This window comes from Dreissena polymorpha, chromosome 12 (genome assembly GCF_020536995.1).
Source record: "Dreissena polymorpha isolate Duluth1 chromosome 12, UMN_Dpol_1.0, whole genome shotgun sequence".
In the NCBI taxonomy this organism is placed as follows: Eukaryota; Metazoa; Mollusca; class Bivalvia; order Myida; family Dreissenidae; genus Dreissena; species Dreissena polymorpha.
This window is the reverse complement of record NC_068366.1, coordinates 32,576,664-32,585,743: the sequence shown is the minus strand read 5'-3', so window position 1 is coordinate 32,585,743 and position 9,080 is coordinate 32,576,664. Positions and strand designations below refer to the sequence as shown.

Below are 9,080 nucleotides of genomic sequence, written 5' to 3'. Positions count from 1 at the left end.
ATCCTTTGTGTTTGTATGCGTATAACCTACAAACCTACCATATAATCTTTTAAATATTTATAAGACTTAAAAGCCCATAAACCCTCAAAAGCATCGTATATTTTGTACAATATTTTGAAAAAAATAGAGTTAATACATAAACAAATCAATGTTCCTTGTAGCAATAGCCAACATTTAAACGCTAGATGTGGTCTGGTAATATAGATTTAACAAAGTTTGTTACCATACCACGTATATTGTTGAAATTTTGGCTATTACTATACGGAACACTGATTTGTTATGAGTTAACTTTATTTTACGAAAAATTCGTTGATTTTGAGTATTTATTCTACTTTATGACCCTGCACACTAAAATATATATTCTTGTGAATATATTCTTCGATTCACACGTCGTGTTTTTGCATTCGTATTTTTTTTCTCTCTGTATGTTTATTTGATTAAAACTAGTTTAGTCACGCGTTTGGTTTGTGATCAATACTGCGGTACGTGTGAGGTTCGGAAGGCCCACAAACCGGTTAAAACCCGAATACTTTACATTTGCCGTTCAAATGGCATTGATCCCAGTTTTAATAAACAAATTGTTTAAAATTGGTGAGATGTTGAACATGTAGAGAGAACAAGAATTTCTCTCCTGATCGAGTTTCTGGAGTTTTATTGTTCGCTATAGCTCACTATTGTGGACAAAAATGGTTTAACCCCAGCTATGGAAATCATAAGAAATCACAACAACCAGCAGTGGTAGTTTAGACAATATTTTGGTCTCACGCAAGTCACAGTCAATTTTAAACTAGTCATGTGCAAAACAAAGGAAGAAAACTCCGCTAATAGTAATTATTTAGTCAATATGTTGGTTTTAGACATGACCACTACCAGTATTAGTATTTTAGTCAATAAGTTGGTGAAGTACTTTTTATGGGCAATTATTCTTACAAAACCAGGACACATATATAACACAACCACCACCAGCATCATTGTTAAGTCAATTTGCAGGTCTAGCATTCCTCAAGAGTATTTAATGTTCACTAGCTACGAAAAAAACAAAGAATCGTCGACAGCAACATTATTTAATCAATAAGTTAGTCCACATTACTCAATTTCACGTTTCGCAATTTGTTTACACAAACCATAAGAGAAAATAACACAACTACAATTGCAATGAAAACTGTTGAAGTGAATGTGAAGTTCACTTCCATAGGTCGTACTAACAACAACACGTCTTCATATAAAATTATTAAAATTATTCAGTTCGGTTTTTAATAAAACATAATCGTTATACTTATTAACAAATTCAGATGAATGAAAAACGAATTTATATAATAATAAATCACAATAAGCACTGTTAGTGGTAGAAGTTGTGTCTCAGTTAAGTGATTAAAGTTATAAAAATACTGAACAGTATATACACATTCAATTCCGAATTTGTGTTCCAAAATTGTATTGCGATTCAGTCTGATTATCCAGGTAGAATTCGTACTTAAGATTAACCTTGTTTAAATTGGACATTAAACAAAAACGTATTAAAAATATAAATATATATGTATATATATATATATATATATATATATATATATATATATATATATATATATATATATATATACATATATATATATATATATATATATATATATATATATATATATATATATATATATATATATATATATATATATATATATATATATATATATATATATGAACAATACATTCTGCTGTTAAAGGGACTTGTTTGTTACTGTGAAGGGTCAGGGTCTAAGTTGAGATTAATTATATAAAGGCTTTAATCAGAAAATCATGCTTCTGTAGATTATACATTGTGCATGTTGCATTAATGCAATCGCACCCATTCCAACTCTTCAGAAACGAATTTTTAAATGCATATTGGAAACAATCCTAATATACTATGCCATAAGTCAAAATGCAACTAGCATATAGAGATATTATTTTGGAAGTTATAATTACAGTCACAATCATCTTGTCTTATTTTGGGTTCTAAAATAGTTCATTTCTTTTGATAAACAATATGTCCCAACGTTTATTAGTTTGTAAATTCATGAAATCGACTTATTATCTCAATGTATATGTCTTTGAGAATTTTAAAACCACATGACTGACTTTGATAATATTGCTGTTTGTTTTATGATGTTGAAATGAATGTCGACATATCCATCATTTCAACTTTTGATACGTTTTTGAAAAAAGAGGTCGAACACACCTGAATCATAAACTTGATTCGACATTTAGGACGATCACAATAGTTTTATGGCAGCGGTTGGCACCGTTTATTTTTATAATGTTTGCAGCACGCTGAATGAGATCCGGTACATGTAACTGGCCTGTCATTGTGTTGAGTCGAGCGCCGCGGTATCCTTCTCGCTCTGAATGAATTGCTGTAGGAATGTGTAATTTTGATTTGGCATTATCAGTTGCCTCACGGATGACTTTGGTGCTTAATTCCACTAATTCCACGTACTCACCACACCCTACATTCGACTCAGCCACGCGATAAACGAGTTCTAAATGTATTTTGAACTTTTTCCGCAGTTTGTTGAATGCTCGTCGTGTTTTTCTTCTTTTATTGGCCACACCTGTCTGAAAAAAATGTTAGGTCAGTTAGTTTAATGTGTGTTAATATGTAGGGCTACCAGAACTCTATAATCATTTACTTATCATGTACAGGCTTGTAAATTAATACGTTCAGGATTCTTCTTGTTTAATAAAATGAATTGGGAATTCAACTAATCCCTTTACGACAACTTTAACTGGGATTTGATGTCTCATCAGTTTGAATGTCATGCCCCATAGATTTAAGTCATTGTAATATGTACAACAGATAAATTAGAAAGTTTTTTCGCTACATTTTCAGTTGGTTCAATCCGTAGCAAAACCTGTTTTAAAAACTACATAGTTTGCTAATAATATTAATTTAACACCTTTTAATATTGTAAACTAGGAGCCGATATGTGCATCTTCTTTGGAACTTATCGTAAATATAAATATGGTTGATAGTTACTTAACAACAATAATGCGTGTTACGTTTTGCATTGGCATGTAATTCAAGTAGTTAAATAATTCAGGCTTACCGATAAGATGTTGGTAAATTCGATTATATACTGCGAATGTAATACTTTGCAATTTAACTGCATTGATGCAGTTATCATCCAAACGTATCGTCAAATATGAGTTAAAAACAAAACCTTACTTGTACAGTACATGGTTATATTCAATGGTGTGATAAAATCAAACTAAACTAGAAATTGCGCGGCAGAGGCCGACGCGTATCCCCACGCCGCATGTTTGACCTAGGGGCGCCCCAGGGTTGGTAATGGGGTCATGCATAGTTGAGAATGACCGTATTGTCATAAGAGATGTTCAGTATAAATTTGAAGTAATTCGGTGTAGAAATGAAGAAGTAAATGTATAATAACCGAAACAAGAGTGCCCAGCTGTCACAAGATACGCCCGTTTGAAGGTTTTGGCCAACTTGATAACTTTACCATGACACATTTTTTAACTTGACCTACATATCATTTAGACACAAATTCTGACCAAATTTGGTGAAGATCAGATGAAAACTACTTCAATTAGAGAACGGACACCATGCTAAATGCTTCAAATGCACTCAGTGACCTAGTGATCTAGTTTTTGACCCGGCATGACACATATTTGAACTTGACCTAGATATTGTCTAGACACAACTTCTGACCAAATTTGGTGAAGATCGGATGAAAACTACTCAATTAGAGAGCGGACACCATGCTAAATGCTTGAAATGTTTTAAGTGACCCTGTGACCTAGTTTTTGACCCGGCATGACCCATATTCGAACTTGACCTAAATATTGTCTACATACAACTTCTGATTTAGTTTGGCGATTATCGGATGAAAACTACTTCTATTAGAGAGCGGACACCATGCTAAATGCTTGAAGTGCACTAAGAGACCCCGTGACCTAGTTTTTGACCCGGCATGACACATATTCGAACTTTACCTAGATATTGTCTAGATAAAACGTCTGACTCAGTTTTGTGAAGATCGGATGAAAACTATTTGAATTAGAGAGCGGAAACCATGCTAAATGCTTGAAATGCACTAAGTGACCCTGTGACCTAGTTTTTGACCCGGCATGACCCATATTTAAACTTGGCCTAGATATTGTCTAGATACAACTTCTGACCAAGTTTGGTGAAGATCGGATGAAAACTATTTGAATTAGAGAGCGGAAACTGCTGTGGACGCTGCCCGCCCACCACCAAGGTGAAACTATAATATGTCCCGTTTTTTTAAAACGGGCGTATAAAAATGAGTGAAAATCTATACCCTTATTTCTCCTCCTCATCCAGCTCTCCTAACAAATATAATACTGCATCAACTTCACTGACGTCCATTATGTACATGTCATCCTCATTGTAATGACTTATGAGATTGCTGAACATGCTCTCTTATAGCAAATCTTCTTGCTTCTGTTTTGGAAAAGTTATGTTTTGAGGTTAAATGGTTGACTAAATAGTAGCGTCTCAGAAATTTTTTATCGCAATCTTATATACAACAATGAAAATGTTGAATTTCATGTCTGTCTTTGATGTGCCTGTTAAAAGTCCATCTTGCTTTAAATTGTTTCTCACACTTTTCCCACTTGGACATTTTGACAGATTTTCAGTAATGAGTCTAAAAGTGCAATTGAACAAATTGAAAATTTCAGCCCTTTTATAGATTCTTGAGGCTCTATTCCATGAGTTTCTCATGCTTTTTATGCTTGACTGCATTCTATCTCTTCTCTCATATACAGGTGTCCATTTGCGCCAATATTTTATAATCCCCTGTATAAACATTAGATTGATTAGCTAAACAATTTCACAGATGAGTTAACAAAAACAATTGACTACTTAATACATCTCTGCGCCACTACTGTGTAACTCTTTATGTGTATTCAATACACAAGCTTCATTGTTGAAAAATCCCTTTGTCCGATGAAAATGCTTGCACTTCTTCTGATTTGGTAAATAACCACATGATAGATTTCGAAATCTAAACGCGGACCCTAAGTTCAAGGTCAAGGTCACAGTGGTAAAAAATTTCATGCGCATGGAAATGTCTTGTCCAGATACACATGCGTACCAAATATAAAAGCAATATCTGAAGGGACACAGCAGGTGTGAGCCTTTTTCGAATCGCGGTCGCAGATTTCGAAACCTGAACGCTGACCTCAAGTTCAAGGTCAAGGTCACAGGTGTCAAACATTTTATGCGCATGGAAAGGTGTTGTCAAGATGCAAATGCATACCAAAAATGAAATCAATGTCTGAAAGGACACAGAAGTTATGGGCCTTTTTCGAATAGCAGTCGCAGATTTCAAAAGCTGAAAACTGGCTCCAAGTTCAAGGTCAAGGTCACATAGGTAAAAATGTTTATGCCCGTAAAGTGTTGTCCAGATATACATGCATACCAAATATGAAAGCAATATCTGAAGGGACACAGTAGATATGAGCCTTTTTCGAATCGCGGTCGCAGATTTTGAAACCTGAAAACTGACCACAAGTTTAAGGTCAAGGTCAAAATGGTTAACAATTGTGTGCGCTTGGATAGGTGTTGTCTGGATACACATGCATATCAAATATGAAAGCAATATCTGAAGGGACACAGTAGTTATGAGCCTTTTTCGAATCGCGGTCGCAGATTTTGAAACCTTAAAACTGACCACAAGTTCAAGGTCAAGGTCACAGGGGTAAAAAATTGTATGCGCATGGAAAGGTCTTGTCCAGATACACATGAATACCAAAAATGAAAGCAATATCTGAAGGGACACAGTAGTAATGAGCCTTTTTCAAATCGCGGTCGCAGATCTCAAAACCTGAAAACTGACCCTAAGTTCAAGGTCAAGGTCAGAGGGGTAAAAAATTGTGTACGCATGGAAAGGTGTTGTCTGGATACACAGACATACCAAATATGAAAGCAATATCTGAAGGGACACAGTAGGTATGATACTTTTTCGAATTGCGGTCGCATATTTCGAAACCTGAAAGCTGACCGTAAGTTCAAGGTCAAGGTCACAGGGGTCAAACATTTTATGCGCATGGAAAGGTCTTGTCTAGATACACATGCATACCAAATATGAAAGCAATATCTGAAGGGACACAGTAGCTATGAGCCTTTTCAAATCGCAGTCGCAGGAAAATCTCTGACCCGGCCCAACCCCAACCCCCATAACTTTTGACCCAGGGGTTAGATCAAAATTCCGAATAGTGCACCGTCGCACGTATTCTCATAGCTACCATGTGTGTAAGTTTCTAGGTTGTAGTGCTAATAGTGTAGGAGACACTAGTGGCAAGGACGGACGGACATACGGCGGAGATAACCACAATATCCCCACGCTTTTCAAAAAGCGTGGGGATAATTAACTCACTGAACTGTTTAGATCGTGGTATTTTATTGTCGATCTTACGTAGAAGACATGCTCATTATTTTATGAACAATTGTTCAATTGCCTGTTTTGGTTTAGAGAAGATGCATGGTACGTATCTTTTTAGCTTACTTTATGATTTAGTTTATTTTATAAACCAGCGTTTTAAAAGTATAACATGTCCTTCACTTTATTCGTAATGACGTAGAAGTAAAATTTAGGTTAGATAAATACGACGCGTTTATATCAGTCACCGCACTATTTATAAAAATACAGCTGTGTTGATAGCTCAGCTACTTTATGTCTGGTTCTGCCCGGTTTAATATTTTAGCAAAAGTACGTATGAGTTCAATGTAACAATCACGAGAACTTCCGTATTGCTCATTAAAATTTAAATGTGAATACAATTGAAACGTGATCTTCCAGACGTTGTCATTTTACGTAATTTAAATGATTAAATCGTTGTTATAGGATTATTGTGAACAAATAATACAAATGCTATGCTAAATAAGAATTAAGAACACAAATATATCAATGAAACATACCCGCTCTGCTGATGAGGCGCAGTGCTGCTCTATGTTGACCTTTGACATTTCCTGTACAGTAATACTAATCCTACAACCAGGATGAAAGCAATCGTTGCTAGCGTCAGCAAGATTACAACTGTCTCAGGCAGCATATCGAATATTTTCTTTTCTAAAATATTTAAAAGACACGTGATGCACGTATCTTACGAATAGTACAAATCCATCCGTCAAAAAGCGTATTGAAAACAATAATTATTTACATTATATGTTTTAAATCCATTGTAAATATATAATTTTATAATACCAATAAAACACATACATTTGGTATTTTCATTCGTTGAAAATAAAACTGTCTTACGCAATTATATCATTAGTCTAATGCGTTAAAGATTTGTACCGCATGTTACCTGAATGAAAGCGTACCGTGCAATGAATATCGTTCGCTGATAGCTGACTGTACTGTTTTTTCACTCCACATGGTAATTACCCACATTTTTATCCAATAAAAACATCTTTATAAATAATACTCGGTTAATATGGGATACCTCAAGCAATTTACCAGCAGTTTGCAAGTTGTAACTCATGCCTCAAGTTAGTAGTACTATTGCAAAACATTCCAATACGTCAAGGCTATTCTGTCTGAATAAATAGATGTTAACTTGACCGACTAACCTCCGCACTAAACAAGGAAGTACTTGGGTATAATAAACGAGTAGTGCAAAACTACATGATTATTTAACAAATTAATAACGCATTAATAAAGTTGTAAGGGGGCAATGTGTTTGATCTAGTGACAGCATATTTGTATAAAATGCGCAGAGATAAAGTTAATGATGGTCATGACATGTTTTATGTGGATCATCGGTTTTACAACAGTCTGTCATGCCGGCCAAGAACACAACGATCAGTGAACACTCTAACCGCTTTGTTCAAGTATAGGTTTAATCACAGTTGATGTGCGTTCTTGTATCAAATTCATAACAGAGGCGGTGATATTTTTATAAAGATATTGACAAGATAAGTGGGGTTGTCGTTTAAAATAACCTCGTATAATTGGCTCGATCTTTTGGTAATAAGTATCAATAAGCACGCTGTTAATCAGAGCGAAAGGAATAAGTGTGAAGTGAGTCTTTTAAGCGCTATGCAAGTAAATCCTGAAAACAACAACGACTCTGCTTAAGTATACTGTTTTGTTGTTATTTTGCCGAAAGTCAATCACGTAATGTTGTCAATACAAAAACAGTTTTCTAATTGTTTGATATTAATATATTAACATTTAAAACGTCTACTCATATTATTAGTATTCATCGTTACACATTGATTATTAACTCTTATATGCAAATTTACGTGTCAAAGGTTTTAAAGATGAAATATTCAAAGCACGAAAATTAGGCGTACCTTTTGATAAACTGCGATTTTCTGATTCAAAGCAGATAATCGTTTAGCGCACGTTACACTTACATCGACCAAACCTTACAAATGGCGTGTACTCCTGATTCGTGGAGAGAAAGTTTCGGTTCATATATTATTTTACTCTTTTATTTATTAAAGGGGAATATCGCCGGACTATCGCAGTGGTTCGGAAATTGTGTTTGATGAGAAATAAAATTAATACAATAACATAGGAAACTTATACGCGTAATTTAAAATGAACGCGATTGTTATAAGTTTGGCTGAGCTTATCGTAAGATATTGAGTCAATATTTTTGTTTGGATAAAACCGCAACCAGATATCAATAAGGTTAATTAGAGTTGTTTTGTCCACTTACATCTCCTATGAAAAAGGGTATATATTTTAGTTTAACCCAATGGACGAAACGGCGCATTTTGATATTCTTCCCTGAGTTAATATGATTTGAGGACCTAATTAAAACTGGTGAGGCAACTTTAAAATTAAGCGATAATAACTGTAGCGAATGTACCAAAATTGTGAAACTCCATGCACATGATTAGCAGAGAACCGATAGTATTTTATTTTAGTCAAATGGCAAATTGCTTACACAATACAAGAACATTTATACCATGCGACATACATTCATGATTCAGACTGTAGCAAAATGTATGTGTAAATATTTTGAAATAAGATATATTATTACGTTTGTTATTAACGTTAAATACGTTTTAGTAATTGACTTTTCCTTTGTTTCTTTGTTGT

The 9,080-nt window shown here is 34.4% G+C and overlaps 1 long non-coding RNA gene across 2 annotated transcripts; it reads right to left on the bottom strand.

The window, feature by feature from the left end:
* Window positions 1-1,703: 1,703 nt before the first annotated feature.
* Window positions 1,704-7,371, bottom strand: LOC127854156 (uncharacterized). Of its 2 annotated transcripts, none has more exons than XR_008036940.1 (3): window positions 7,333-7,371; window positions 6,944-7,094; window positions 1,704-2,592 (listed from the first exon to the last, which is right to left on the bottom strand). It is a non-coding gene; the product is annotated as an uncharacterized LOC127854156 (long non-coding RNA). The 2 variants fall into 2 exon arrangements; XR_008036939.1 differs by having other exon boundaries at window positions 7,245-7,347.
* Window positions 7,372-9,080: the final 1,709 nt, after the last annotated feature.